Genomic DNA, 15,125 nt, shown 5'->3' on the forward strand with positions numbered 1-15,125 from the left:
ATCTTGATGAAGTCCCAAAAGTTCATTTTTGCTTTTGTTTCCTTGGCCTTTGGAGACATATCTTGAAAGAAGTTGCTGTGGCTGATATCGAAGAGGTTACTGCCTATGTTCTCCTCTAGGATTCTGATAGATTCCTGTCTCACGTTGAAGTCTTTTATCCATTTCGAGTTTATCTTTGTGTACGGTGTAAGAGAATGGTCGAGTTTCATTCTTCTACATATCGCTGTCCAGTTTTCCCAGCACCATTTATTGAAGAGACTGTCTTTTTTCCATTGAATATTTTTTCCTGTTTTGTCGAAGATTATTTGACCATAGAGTTGAGGGTCCATATCTGGGCTCTCCACTCTGTTCCACTGGTCTCTGTGTCTGTTTTTATGCCAGTACCACGCTGTCTTGGTGATCACAGCTTTGTAGTAAAGCTTGAAATCGGGTAACGTGATGCCGCCAGTTTTGTTTTTGTTTTTCAACATTTCCTTAGCAATTCGGGGTCTCCTCTGGCTCCATACAAATTTTAGGATTATTTGCTCCCGCTCTTTGAAAAATACTGTTGGAATTTTGATCGGAATGGCATTAAAAGTATAGATTGCTCTAGGCAGTATAGACATTTTAACAATGTTTATTCTTCCAATCCAAGAGCATGGAACAGTCTTCCATCTTTTTGTGTCTTCTTCAATTTCTTTCATGAGTGTTCTGTAGTTCCTCGAGTACAGGTCCTTTACTTCTTTGGTTAGGTTTATGCCCAGGTCACGATATCATTTTTGAACATTGCTTTGAACAAACACATCATGACTACTGAATCTACTATTTAAGATTCTTAACTGAAAAACAAACAAACACACAAAGCAAAAAAATCTTGAGTTATTACTGTGATTCATCCAACTGGGAAACTGTGGAAAGGTAGCAGATGAATTCCCATTGACCCAGTTTTCTTCCATCTGTATGCTACCTCGTGTAATTGTTGTCAAAGATATTGATTATGTTTTCTAGAGTAAACATGGGAACCAGACATGTGCCAGGATATAGCAATGCAGCACTGGTATGCTCATGGAAGTGGTGGCACAGTGGATGTTTCCAGGGAGACATTGTAGTAGAGCTCAAGATCATCTTCTCAGAAATAGGAAGGTTTGGGGTGTATATTTTGGCTTAAGAAATAATTTATGGGAATGAGCAAAGGGAACCCATGGAAAAGAAATGACAATATCCCCCTTAAAGGATTGAAAATTTACATATATATTATATAAATATACATATGCACTTACAAATATAATCAATGTGCAATACTGCATAATTGTTTACATACATGTATTCACACTCAAATAATATGCATATAAATCATACATATACAAATAAATACATACGCATGTACGTAAATTTGTTCAAACCTCTGCTCCGAAAGGGATATTATTGCTTCCTTTCATGGTTTCCTTTTGGTCATCTCCTAAATAAGTCTGAGAAGAATATGTTTAGAAAAAAATATGGAAGTCAAATTCTTTTCTTTGTAATTTGTTTCATTTTCACGATATGGTCTTTTCTCTCTCTTTAAAAGATTTTTGTGGCAGCCTATTAAATGACTCTTTGATCACTGGCAAAGAAACCAAGGTATCTTAAGAATGACTCCAGGTGAGGAATGAAGCCTGTGAGGCCAATCAGACATCAGAGGGGTTCACAGCCACTATGGGACACAGGACAAACAACTTTGTTCCTTTTTAAGCCTCAATTTCCTCTACTATAACTTGAACATTGTGGTGGGAATTATAGATAGTGAGGTTTCCATTACCACATGTCGCATAGAAGGCATTCTGCAAATATGGACACCTATAGAATTACACTTTGTAGGGAGACACCAGCATACCCTGCAATACTATCACATCGATTTTCCTGAACACTATTGTTTTATACCATCAACTAATAGCAGTTAAGCATTAAGGACACTCAGAAACATGGATGTAGCAATCTGTGGTGGGAATACATACCTTGTGGAGTAGCTGTTTCCTGAAATCCCCCTTCTAGCTGAATTCAGCCATGTGGTTTTTCTTAGCTGTGCTTATAGTGCTCTAAGAATCCATCACAAATCAATGAACTAGAGCCACCCACCGCTGGATGCCTGCATGGTGTGCAAAGCCAGCAGCTGCTTTGCCACCTGAATCTCCTGATAATGGGGCTATCTCTTTGCCTTTATCTCCATTGCTCTACGCAGCCTTGGCTGTTCCTTACACTTGCTTCCACCAAACTACCTTCATGTGCTCTTTCCAGGTAAGTTTCTATTGATCGTAGTTCTTCTTTTCATTGGAGAGTTAATATGTCTTTGATAGGAGGTTAACATTTTAATTCAGACTGTTATTTTTGTGGGTCTGGATAAAAATGACATAGGTTTCCAGTGATTTGGCCAAATACCTTTTGCCCTTTACATGGGTGATTTGCAGAACGCAGGGTTTTTTAAGAAATCATATAGTATGGTATGGAAAATTTGCAATTTTCTACCATTCTCCATAATGTGAGGCTTTGTCTGTTTAGAAGCAGTGGTGCTGACATTAGGAGGCCTCTATCCCTTACTAACTCTGTCCTTACTCATTGGCTCAGGAAATTCTTCTGACTAGGTGCCAAACAGCTGGCTGCAAACCTTTCCCACTATCTGCCTCTTCATTCACACTTAACCTGTATTTTTGTATCCTTTGTGATCTCAAACTGAAAAGTGTGGGCATTATTTCCTCTTCTAATTTTATGCTTCCACATGGATGCTATTTATCATGTGCTTGCTCTGCTGCTCAAGCTTTAACCCAAAAGATAATGATGTCACACATCTTCCAGGCCAAGCCTTGGGGTTTAAGACCCCAGCTGAAGTGCTGGTGGTTTCTTTCCTTACTCTAATGGGCTTTCTTCTTCCTTTCTTCCTTTCTTTATTTCTTTGCTTTAAAGTGATCTAAAGTTGGTAGTGCTGATGTGCCTGGCAGGAGCTAATGATGCAAATCATCTTTAGAAGAATGCATGCTGTAAAAAAAATGAGTCTTTAAAAATATCCACAATTTAGGGGCACCTGGGTGTCTCAATGGGTTAAAGTCTCTGCCTTTGGCTCAGGTCATGATCTCAGGGTCCTGGGATCGAGCCCCACATCAGGCTCTCAGTTCATCAGGGAGTCTGCTTCCCTTCCTCTCTCTCTGCCTGCTTCTTTTCCTACTTGTGATATCTCTCTCTGTCAAATAAATAAATAAATTTTTAAAAAATCCACAATTTTCAGAGTCCATAGTCTCTCATGGTTCATCTCCCATTCCAGTTTCCCTCAACTCCCTCTCCTCTCCATCTCCCCATGTCCTCCATGTTATTTGTTATGCTCCACAAATAAGTGAGGCCATATGATACTTGACTCTCTCTGCTTGACTTATTTCACTCAGCATAATTTCTTCCAGTCCCATCCATGTTGTTACAAAAGTTGGGTATTCATCCTTTCTGATGGAGGCATAATACTCCATTGTGTACATGTACCACATCTTCCTTATCCATTTGTCTGTTGAAGGGCATCTTGGTTTTTTCCACAGTTTGGCGACCATGGCCATTGCTGCAATAAACATTGGGGTACAAATGGCCCTTCTTTTCACTACATCTGTATCTTTGGGGTCAATACCCAGCAGTGCAATTGCAGGGTCATATGGACTATGAAAAACAACCAGAGGGTTATGAAAGGGCGGCGGGAGCGGGGGTGGGGTGGGAGGTTGAGGAACCAGGTGGTGGGTAATAGGGAGGGCACGTACTGCATGGAGCACTGGGTGTGATGACAAAAAAATGAACACTGTTATGGTGTAAATAAACAAAACAAAACAAAAAAAAGATACCTGGGAATAAACCTAACCCTAACTCGAGGAACTACAGAACACTCATGAAAGAAATTGAAGAAGACACAAAAAGATGGAAGACCGTTCCATTCTCTTGGATTGGAAGAATAAACATTGTTAAAATGTCTATACTGCCTAGAACAATCTATACTTTTAATGCCATTCTGATCAAAATTCCACCAACATTTTTCAAAGAGTTGGAACAAATAATCCTAAAATTTGTATGGAATCAGAAGAGACCCCGAATTGCTAAGGAAATGTTGAAAAACAAAAACAAAACTGGCAGCATCACGTTACCCGATTTCAAGCTTTACTACAAAGCTGTGATCACCAAGACAGCGTGGTACTGGCATAAAAACAGACACATAGACCAGTGGAACAGAGTGGAGAGCCCAGATATGGACCCTCAACTCTATGGTCAAATAATCTTCGACAAAACAGGAAAAAATATTCAATGGAAAAATGACAGTCTCTTCAATAAATGGTGCTGGGAAAACTGGGTAGCTATATGTAGAAGAATGAAACTTGACCATTCTCTTACACTGTACACAAAGATAAACTCGAAATGGATAAAAGACCTCAACGTGAGACAGGAATCTATCAGAATCCTAGAGGAGAACATAGGCAGTAACTTCTTTGATATCAGCCACAGCAACTTCTTTCAAGATATGTCTCCAAAGGCCAAGGAAACAAAAGCAAAAATGAACTTTTGGGACTTCATCAAGATCAAAAGCTTCTGCACAGCAAAGGAAACAGTCAACAAAACAAAAAGGCAACCCACAGAATGGGAGAAGATATTTGCAAATGACAGTACAGACAAAAGGTTGATATCCAGGATCTATAAAGAACTTCTCAAACTCAACACACACAAAACAGATAATCATATCAAAAAATGGGCAGACGATATGAACAGACACTTCTCCAACGAAGACATACAAATGGCTATCAGACACATGAAAAAATGTTCATCATCACTAACCATCAGGAAGATTCAAATTAAAATCACATTGAGATACCACCTGACACCAGTTAGAATGGCCAAAATTAGCAAGACAGGAAACAACGTGTGTTGGAGAGGATGTGGAGAAAGGGGAACCCTCTTACAGTGTTGGTGGGAATGCAAGTTGGTGCAGCCGCTTTGGAGAACAGTGTGGAGATTCCTCAAGAAATTAAGAATAGAGCTTCCCTATGACCCTGCAATTGCACTGCTGGGTATTGACCCCAAAGATACAGATGTAGTGAAAAGAAGGGCCATCTGTACCCCAATGTTTATTGCAGCAATGGCCATGGTCGCCAAACTGTGGAAAAAACCAAGATGCCCTTCAGCAGACAAATGGATAAGGAAGATGTGGTACATGTACACAATGGAGTATTATGCCTCCGTCAGAAAGGATGAATACCCAACTTTTGTAACAACATGGATGGGACTGGAAGAAATTATGCTGAGTGAAATAAGTCAAGCAGAGAGAGTCAAGTATCATATGGCCTCACTTATTTGTGGAGCATAACAAATAACATGGAGGACATGGGGAGATGGAGAGGAGAGGGAGTTGAGGGAAACTGGAAGGGGAGATGAACCATGAGAGACTATGGACTCTGAAAAACAACCAGAGGGTTTTGAAGGGGCGGAGGGGTGGGAGGTTGAGGAACCAGGTGGTGGGTAATAGGGAGGGCACGTACTGCATGGAGCACTGGGTGTGATGCCAAAACAATGAACACTGTTATGCTGTAAATAAACAAATAAAAAAAATCAGAAAAAAAATCCACAATTTAAATTTTTTAAAAATAAAAAATAAATATACAAAATATTATACAATATAAAATTTCAATAAAACTGATAAAACATTTATGGGAAAAAGCACATGGCAAACAAGCAAAAACAATGGGCACAGGAATCAGAAATGAGAGAATACAGACATTTCAATGAACAGAAATGTAATAATTAAAAGTAAATTTAATAAGATTTTTAAAATAAGTGTAGTGAAAGATTAAAAGTATTGGTAAAAATAAGAAAATAGAAAAAGAAACTAGTGTAAATGAAAGAAAAACTGAATAGAAATCGAGGAAATAAGGAATGAGAAAATTAAAAAAAACAATGGAAATGTTCAACAACATTAAACAGAAATAAAGAGTAATTTAGTAAACTGGAAGTTGACTGTGAAGAAATTATTCAGAATATGCACAGAGAGACCAAGAAATATAAAAATTAACTAGAATTTCAGAGAAATGGTCAAAATCTAATATATGTCTAGCAGAAATTCTAGAAAGAAAGAAAAATAATGGCAGAGAAAAATATCCAACAAAATATAATTCTAATTATACTGAATGTATGACTCCACCATCTTCTGACTTCCTTTACTGCTGCTGAGTGTCTAATTGCTACCAATTTCAGGTTATCTGCTTTTTTCTCTGCCTCCTTTGAAATTTTTTTTGGTTTTCTTTGCTACAGATTTAGCATAATGTATCAGGGGATTATTTTGTATTCTGCTGCATATTTATTAATACTCTCGAATAAGATAAAGAACATATTTTAGTTTGTCTATTTAAATATTTTCACCATCATTCTTCTTTCTTTCTAGAATTCCCATTAGATATATATCTATATCTATATCTATATCTATCTATATATATATATAGGCTGCAATAAGCACATTATATTAAAATTTCCAAAAGTCGAATACAAAGAACAATCTGAAAACAGGAGGAGAAAAGAAACTATCACAGTAAGAAAACTCATTCCCCCACCACCCCTAAGACTATAGGTATATAACTCAAAAGGAATTTTGCAGGCCAGAAGAAATGAGATAATATGTTCAAAATTTTAAAAGAATAGCACTATGGTCAAGAATAACATACTGGAAAACTGCTCTTCAAATGAAGGTGAGATAAAGATTTTCCTATATAAAAAAAAAAAAAAGTTTTCTGAGTTTATCACAACTAGATCTGCCTTACAAAAGAAAAAATGCTAAGGGCATTTTGCATACAATAATGAGAGGATACTAATTAATATCATACAGACATATAATGTATGTGTAAAACTCAAAGGTTATGGTAAATATTTAGAGTCATATTGAAGTGGTGGTGCAAAATTTACATACAATTCTAGTTAAAAAATTTAAAGAAACATTTTATCCATTCATCAATTGGTGGATACTTGGGCTGTTTCCATAATTTGACTATTGGAGATAATGTTGATATAAACATCAGAGTGCATGTATCCCTTTGAATTAGTATTTATTTTTATCTTAGAACAAATACCTAGTAGTGTAATTGCTGGATCTTAGGTAGTTCTATTTTTAACTTTTTGAAAAATCTCCATACTGTTTTCCAGAGTGGTTGCACCAGTTTGCATTCCACCAATAGTGCAAGAAGATTCCCCTTTCTCCACATCCTCACCAACACCTGTTTCGTCTTCTGTTGTTGAATTTACCCATTCTGACAGGTGTGAGGCAATATCTCATTTTAGTTTTGATTTGCATTTCCCTGATAGTAAGTGATGTTGAGCATCTTTTCATGTGTCTGCTCATCATTTGTATGTCTTCTTTGGAAAATGTCTATTCATGTGCTCTGCCCATTTTTTTTAATTGCGTTATTCATTTTGAGGGGTGTTGAATTTTACGAGCTGCTTATATATTTTGGATACTAACCTTTTATCAGTTATGTCATTTGCAAATATTTTCTCTCATTCCATTAGTTGCCTTTTAGTTTTGTCAATTCTTTTCTTCACTGTGCATAAGAGTTTTATTTTGATGTAGTCCCAATGGTTTATTTTTGTTTTTGTTTTCCTGGCCAGGAATAAGTTATTATAACCCACATCAAGGAGGTTACTGCCTGTATTATCTTCTAGGATTTTTATGATTTCCTGATTCACATTTGTGTTGTAAAGCCATTTTGAATTTGTTTTTGTGTATTATGCAAGAAAATAATCCAGTTTCATACTTCTGCATGTTGCTGTAGCTTTCCCCACACTATTTGTTGAAGAGACTGACCTTTACCCAGTGGATATTCCTAGTGCTTTGTTTAAGATTAATTGACCATATAGTTGTAGGATCATTTTTAGATTTTCTATTCTGTTTTATTGATCTATGTGTCTATTTCTGTGCCTGTGCCATTCTGTCTTGATTACTACAGCTTTTCATATAACTTTAAATCTGAAGTTGGAAAGCTGCCAGCTTTGCTTTTCTTTTTCAAGGTAGCTTTAGCTATTTGGGGTCTTTTGAGGTTACATATGAATTTTAGGATTGGTTGCTCAGAACCACTCTGGAAAAATGATGTTAGTATTTTGACAGGGGTTGCATTGAATATGCAGATTGCTTTGGGAGAGAGCTAGAGAGTATTATGCAAAGTGAAATAAATCAGCCAGAGAAAGATAACTACAATATGATAGCATTCATATGTGAAATTTAAGAAACAAAACAAACGAGGAAAGGAAAAAAGAGGCAGAGAGGCAAACCAAGAAACATACTCTTAACTCTAGTGAACAAAAAGAGAGTTATCAAAAAGGAAGTGGGTGGGATATGGGTGAATTAGGGGATGAAAATTAAGGAGTGCACTTGTGATGAGCACCAGGTGATGTATGGAAGTGTAGAATCACTATGTTATGCACCTCAAACTAGTATCACACTGCATGTTAACAAATTGGAATTTAAAAGAAAACTAAAAATAAACAAACAAACAAACAAACAAATAAATAAAACAAACTCCAGAACACTTGTGGAAGAAATCAAAAAAAGACACAAAAATATGGAAAAACTTTCCATGCTCATGGATTGTAAGAATAAACATTGTTAAATGTCTATGTTGCCCAGAGCAATATATACTTTCAACACCACCCCAATCAAAATACCATTGGCATTTTTCAAAGTGCTGGAACAAATGATCATAAAATTTGTATGGAACTAGAAAATACCCTGAATTTCCAAGGAAATGTTGAAAAAGAAAAACAAAGCTGGGGGCATCACATTGCGTGATTTCAAGCTTTATTACAAAACTATGATCACCAAGACAGCATGGTTCTGGCACAAAAACAGACATATAGACCAATGGAACAGAATAGAAAGCACATATATGGACCCACAACTCTATGGTCAACTAATCTTCAACAAAGCAGGAAAAAATATCCAGTGGGAAAAAAGATAGTCTCTTCAATAAATGGTAATGGGAAAACTGGACATATGTATAGAAGAATGAAACTTGAATATTCTTTTACACCATACACAAAGATAAAATCAAAATGGATGAAAGACTTCAATGTGAGACAGGAATCCACCGAAATTCAAGAGTGGAACATAGGCAGTAAACTCTTCGACACTGTTCACAACAACTTCTTGCAAAACACGTCTCCAAAGGCAAGGGAAACAAAACCAAAAATGAACTTATGAGACTTCATCAAGATCAAAAGCTTCTGTACCGCAAAGGAAATAATCAACAAAACAAAGAAGTAACCCATGAAATGGGAGAAGATATTCGCAAATAACACTACAGAAAAAGGGCTTATATCCAAGATCTATAAAGAACTTCTCAAACTCAACACCCCAAAAATAGGTAAACAGTAAAAAAACAGACAGTGGACATGAAGAGATACTTCTCCAAAGAAAACATACAAATGGCTAACAGATACATTAAAAAATATTCATCGTCATTAGCCATCAGAGAAATCCAAGTCAAAACCACACTGAAATACAGTGAGAAACAGAAATTAACAAAGCAAGAAACAATAAATGTTGGAGAGGATGTGCAGAAAGGGGAGCCCTCGTTCACAGTTGGTGGGAATGCAAGTTGGTGCAGCCACTTTGGAAAACAGCATAAAGAGTCCTCAAAAAATTAAAAAAAAAAAAAGACCTACCTTATTACCCAGCAATTGTACTATTGGGTATTTACCCCAAAGATACAGGAGTATTTAAAAAAAGGACTGTATGTACCCGATGTTCACAGCATCAAGGGTTACAATAGCCAAACTGTGGAAATAGATAAGATGCTCTTCAACAGATGAATGGACAAAGAAGATGTGGTCCATATATACAACGGGATATTACTTGGCCATCAGAAAGGATGAATACCCAACTTTTGTGTCAACATGGATGGGACTGGAGGAGATTATGCTGAGTTAAATAAGTCAAACAGAGAAAGTCAATTATCATATAGTTTCACTTCCTTGTGGAGCATTGGAGTAGCATGGAGGACATTAGGAGAAGGAAAGGAGAAGTGAGTTGGGGGAAATAGGAGGGGGAAGTGAACCATGAGAGACTATAGACTCTGAGAAACAAACTGAGGGTTTTGAATGGGAGGGGAGTGGGGAGTTAGGTGAGCCTGGTGGTGGGCATTAAGGAGGGCACGTATTGCATGGAGCACTGGGTGTGGTGCAAAAACAATGAATTCTGTTATGCTGAAAATAAATTTTAAAAAATTGTAGCTGCATGAGGTGATGCATATTAGGTAAATTTAATGTACTAATAACTTTACAACACATACATATATAAATTATTTTGTACATCTAAAATGTATAGTGTTGTCAATCATATCTCAAGCAAACTGGAATATAAATTAAGTAACAAAGTAAAAGTAAGTAAACCTATATCTAAATGCTTCTCAAAATTTTAAAAGTTTGATAAGAAAGCTATTTCTTAATTTTGTATATCTTTCAGATAAAGACTATTTAGTCTTTTAAAATTTGCAGGTCATTTGTAGAAATTGATAATTTACTCACTTATAAGCAAGCTTCAAAAATATTTATAACACCAGCAACTTGCTGAGTAGATTGATTGCACTTATAGTCCAGTACTTTAGCTCTTCCTCTATCATTTGCTATTCCTCTCAGTAAAGAGGTAAACTCCAGTTCAGTCATATTTTAATCCAGACTGATACTGTGTCTTACTTTGGTATGTTTCCATTTTCTCTCTTGCCCATTTCCATCATCATAAGAACTTGCCAGAAGAAGAAACATGAGTGGGCTAGAGTTGAGTCAGGCTACTCATCCAAATGAAGGGCATTCAAAATAAAATGTTAACAAGCTACCCTCCAGAAATGTGAGAAAGCCAGTCAAGACACATGAGCTAAATAAAAACTTATTATTATAAGTCACTTAGGTTTTATTTTTATTTTTTGTTTTAAGCTACTTAGTTTTGTAGGGATTTATCATACAGTGTTATTTTGTCATAGATAACTTCTATGCATAGTAAACATGCCCTAAGACCAAAATGAATATGCAGAAGTAGGGCGCTTTTTTTTTCCATTTTATTTATTTTTTTCAGCGTAACAGTATTCATTCTTTTTGCACAACACCCAGTGCTCCATGCAAAACGTGCCCTCCCCATTACCCACCACCTGTTCCCCCAACCTCCCACCCTTGACCCTTCAAAACCCTCAGGTTGCCCCAACCTCCCACCCCTGACCCTTCAAAACCCTCAGGTTGTTTTTCAGAGTCCATAGTCTCTTATGGTTTGCCTCCCCTCCCCAATGTCCATAGCCCGCTCCCCCTCTCCCAATCCCACCTCCCCCCAGAAACCCCCAGTTTGTTTTGTGAGATTAAGAGTCATTTTTGGTTTGTCTCCCTCCCAATCCCATCTTGTTTCATTTATTCTTCTCCTATCCCCCTACCCCCCCATGTTGCTTCTCCATGTCCTCATATCAGGGAGATCATATGATAGTTGTCTTTCTCCGATTGACTTATTTCACTAAGCATGATACGCTCTAGTTCCATCCACGTTGTCGCAAATGGCAAGATTTCATTTCTTTTGATGGCTGCATAGTATTCCATTGTGTATATATACCACTTCTTCTTTATCCATTCATCTGTTGATGGACATCTAGGTCCTTTCCATAGTCTGGCTATTGTAGACATTGCTGCTATAAACATTCGGGTACACGTGCCCCTTCGGATCACTATGTTTGTATCTTTAGGGTAAATACCCAGTAGTGCAATTGCTGGGTCATAGGGTAGTTCTATTTTCAACATTTTGAGGAACCTCCAGGCTGTTTTCCAGAGTGGTTGCACCAGCTTGCATTCCCACCAACAGTGGAGGAGGGTTCCCCTTTCTCCGCATCCTCTCCAGCATCTGTCATTTCCTGACTTGTTAATTTTAGCCATTCTGACTGGTGTGAGGTGATATCTCATTGTGGTTTTGATTTGTATTTCCCTGATGCCGAGTGACGTGGAGCACTTTTTCATGGGTCTGTTGGCCATCTGGATGTCTTCTTTGCAGAAATGTCTGTTCATGTCCTCTGCCCATTTCTTGATTGGATTGTTTGTTCTTTGGGTGTTGAGTTTGCTAAGTTCCTTATAGATTTTGGATACTAGCCCTTTATCTGATATGTCATTTGCAAATATCTTCTCCCATTCTGTCAGCTGTCTTTTGGTTTTGTTAACTGTTTCCTTTGCTGTGCAAAAGCTTTTGATCTTGATGAAATCCCAATAGTTCATTTTCGCCCTTGCTTCCCTTGCCTTTGCCGTTGTTCCTAGCAGAAGTAGGGCTTTGCACATAGTACCCCAAATAATAGTATTGAAGATAGTACACTCAAACCTAATGATGGCCTCCTTAACACCATCACTACAATAATTTTCAGAGCCAGGAACACATTAAGACTCAAGAAAATATATATTTCAAGAAGTCAGTGACAGAAAGAAAGACAAAAGACAAAATTCCCCAAGAGGAAAGAGAGAAAAGAATGATCATCCAATTACATGTCAGGTGTTAAACATTGCACGAGATATTATAGAAAAAAGACATTAAGAGCATAGGATATAAACGTTCTGTCACCTCATATCTTACATGATGGGAGAGACAAAAATCTTAGGAAAAAATAAAAATTTGAACCAAGTCTATAATGTTAAGTAGAATTTGAGGAAAGAAATAGAAAGACATTATTATGACAGGTGAAAGATACATTAATTACAAGAGAATGGAGGCACCAGTGACTATACCCATATTTTACCAAGTCAACAAGATCAGCCTAACATAAGAATTTATGTGGAACAAGAGTTAACAATGGAATTAAATTTACATTATGGAACAGATATCTCATTTTTAGTAAGTTCAGAATCTAGTTATTCTTTTATGCATTTATTAAAATACCTGCTTCAGGCCAAAACTAGTCTAGATGCTAGAGAAGCAAGTGATCCAAACATAGGGAAAGCTCCTAAAATGTTCTCAGGCTGAAGGAGAGGCCAGCAAGTTATTGTAGTGGCAGAATAGGAAGATGAATTTAGGCACAAGGAAGAGGAGATCAGCAATCAGCAGGCATTTCTGGGAAATGATACTTGATCTTGGCTTTATAGGTAAATAGAACCCCAGCAGTTTAATGTAGGAGAAAGAGAAGTTAGCTCATGCAAAGGAACAGAAGCTAGAGGGGTGCTTTAAAAAAAAAAAAAAAAGAAGTAGGGTTTTGGAGGGGATGGAGGTGGGAGGTTGGGAGGCCTCGTGTTGGGTATTAAGGAGGGCATATATTGCATGGAGAACTGGGTGTGGTGCATAAAAAATTAATCTTGGAACACTGAAAAAATAAAATTAAATTAAAAAAAATAAGGTAGCTTTAAAATCCCATACATTTGGAAATTAAGAAACATACTTTTAAAGAACTTATAAGTCAAAGGAAAATGATAATAGGAATTATGAATATTAAACATAAATTTTACAAAATATTATGTGTTAAATCTTGTGGATGATAGTTAAAGAAGTTATTTTAAACTTAAATGTTTATTAAAAGGAGAAAAGGTAACAATAAAATAAATGTCTAGTTTAAAGCTTAGAAAAATAACCAAAATGTTACAAAATAAAGGGAAGCAAATATAAATAATAGATCATATATTCATAATATAAAAAGAAAATATACAATAGAATCAAGAGTCAAAAGTGTGTTCTTTGAAAAAAATCAGAAAAATTATTAAAATTGTGGTTTAACAATCTGATCAAGGAAAAAGAAAACAGAACACATAAATGATATTAGCAGTAAAAAAGAGGAAATAAACAAAAACAGTAAATATTCAAAAAAGATAAGAAAATTGTATTTTAAACAATTTCATATCATTATATTTAATGTTTAACTTAGATGAAACTGGCAAAGTTCCAGAAGTATGTTACCAAAATTGACACAGGATCCAAAAGAAAAATATAAAAATATCTATAATCTATAGTAGATACACCAATTTTCCAATGAAAATATATTTAAAACATCTAAATAATCATAACTGAACCAAATTCAGAAATGTTTTAAAAAAGGTAATCTATCAAACTACAATTATTCAAGAAATGTAATTTTATTTTTCACTAACAAATCAATTAATATAATCTATTACATTATCTGATTGAAGGAAAATTCATTATATAATCAACTCTAGTTACAAAACAATGAAAACTTTTGATAAAACTTAAAATCTATTTATTATAAAAATTCCTAGCCAAACAAGGGAAAATCCCTTCATCTAACTAAAGGGAATATATTAAATATACTAAAAATAGAATAAGATTCTACAATACAATCTAATTGAAAAATGGGCAAAAGATCACAATAGATGTATTACCAAAGTTTTAAAATGATAATTATGCACATGAAAAACTATTCAGTATCATTTATAATTAAGGAATCGAATGTTTAAACAACAATCAGATACGATTACTCATCTATTAGCATGGTTAAAATACAAAAAGCAAATTGACTACTAAATGTTGACAAGAATGTACAGTAACAGGGGCTCTCATTCATTGCTAGTGCAAATATAAAATTATGCAGACACTTAGGATGATAATTTGGTAGTTTCTTAAAAAGCTAAACATACATTTACTATAGAATTCAACAACTGCATTTTTTAAACATTTTATTTATTTATTTGTCAGAGAGAGAGAGAGAGATACAACATGTACAAGTGGGGGAAGTGGCTCTCTGCTGAGCAAGGATTCTGATTGAGGACTCTATCCCAAGACCCTGGGATCATGACCTGAGACAAAGGCAGACACTTAAACAACTGAGCTACCCAGGCATCCCCAGCAATTGTATTTTATCCATTATCCAATGTAGTCAAAACATAAATTCACACAAAGCTGGCAGACAAGGTTTATAGTAATCTTATTCATAACCACACAAATCTGGAGAGAACTAAGGTATCTTTCTTTTTTTATTATATATATATTTTCTTATTTGTTTATTTTCAGCATAACAGTGTTCATTGTTTTTGCACCACACCCAGTGCTCCATGCAGTACGTGCCCTCCCTATTACCCACCAACCGGTTCCTCAACCTCCCACCCCACCCCGCCCCTTCAAAACCCTCTGGTTGTTTTTCAGAGTCCATAGTCTCTCATGGTTC

The sequence above is a fragment of the Meles meles genome, chromosome 9 (genome assembly GCF_922984935.1).
Source record: "Meles meles chromosome 9, mMelMel3.1 paternal haplotype, whole genome shotgun sequence".
Classification (NCBI taxonomy): Eukaryota; Metazoa; Chordata; class Mammalia; order Carnivora; family Mustelidae; genus Meles; species Meles meles.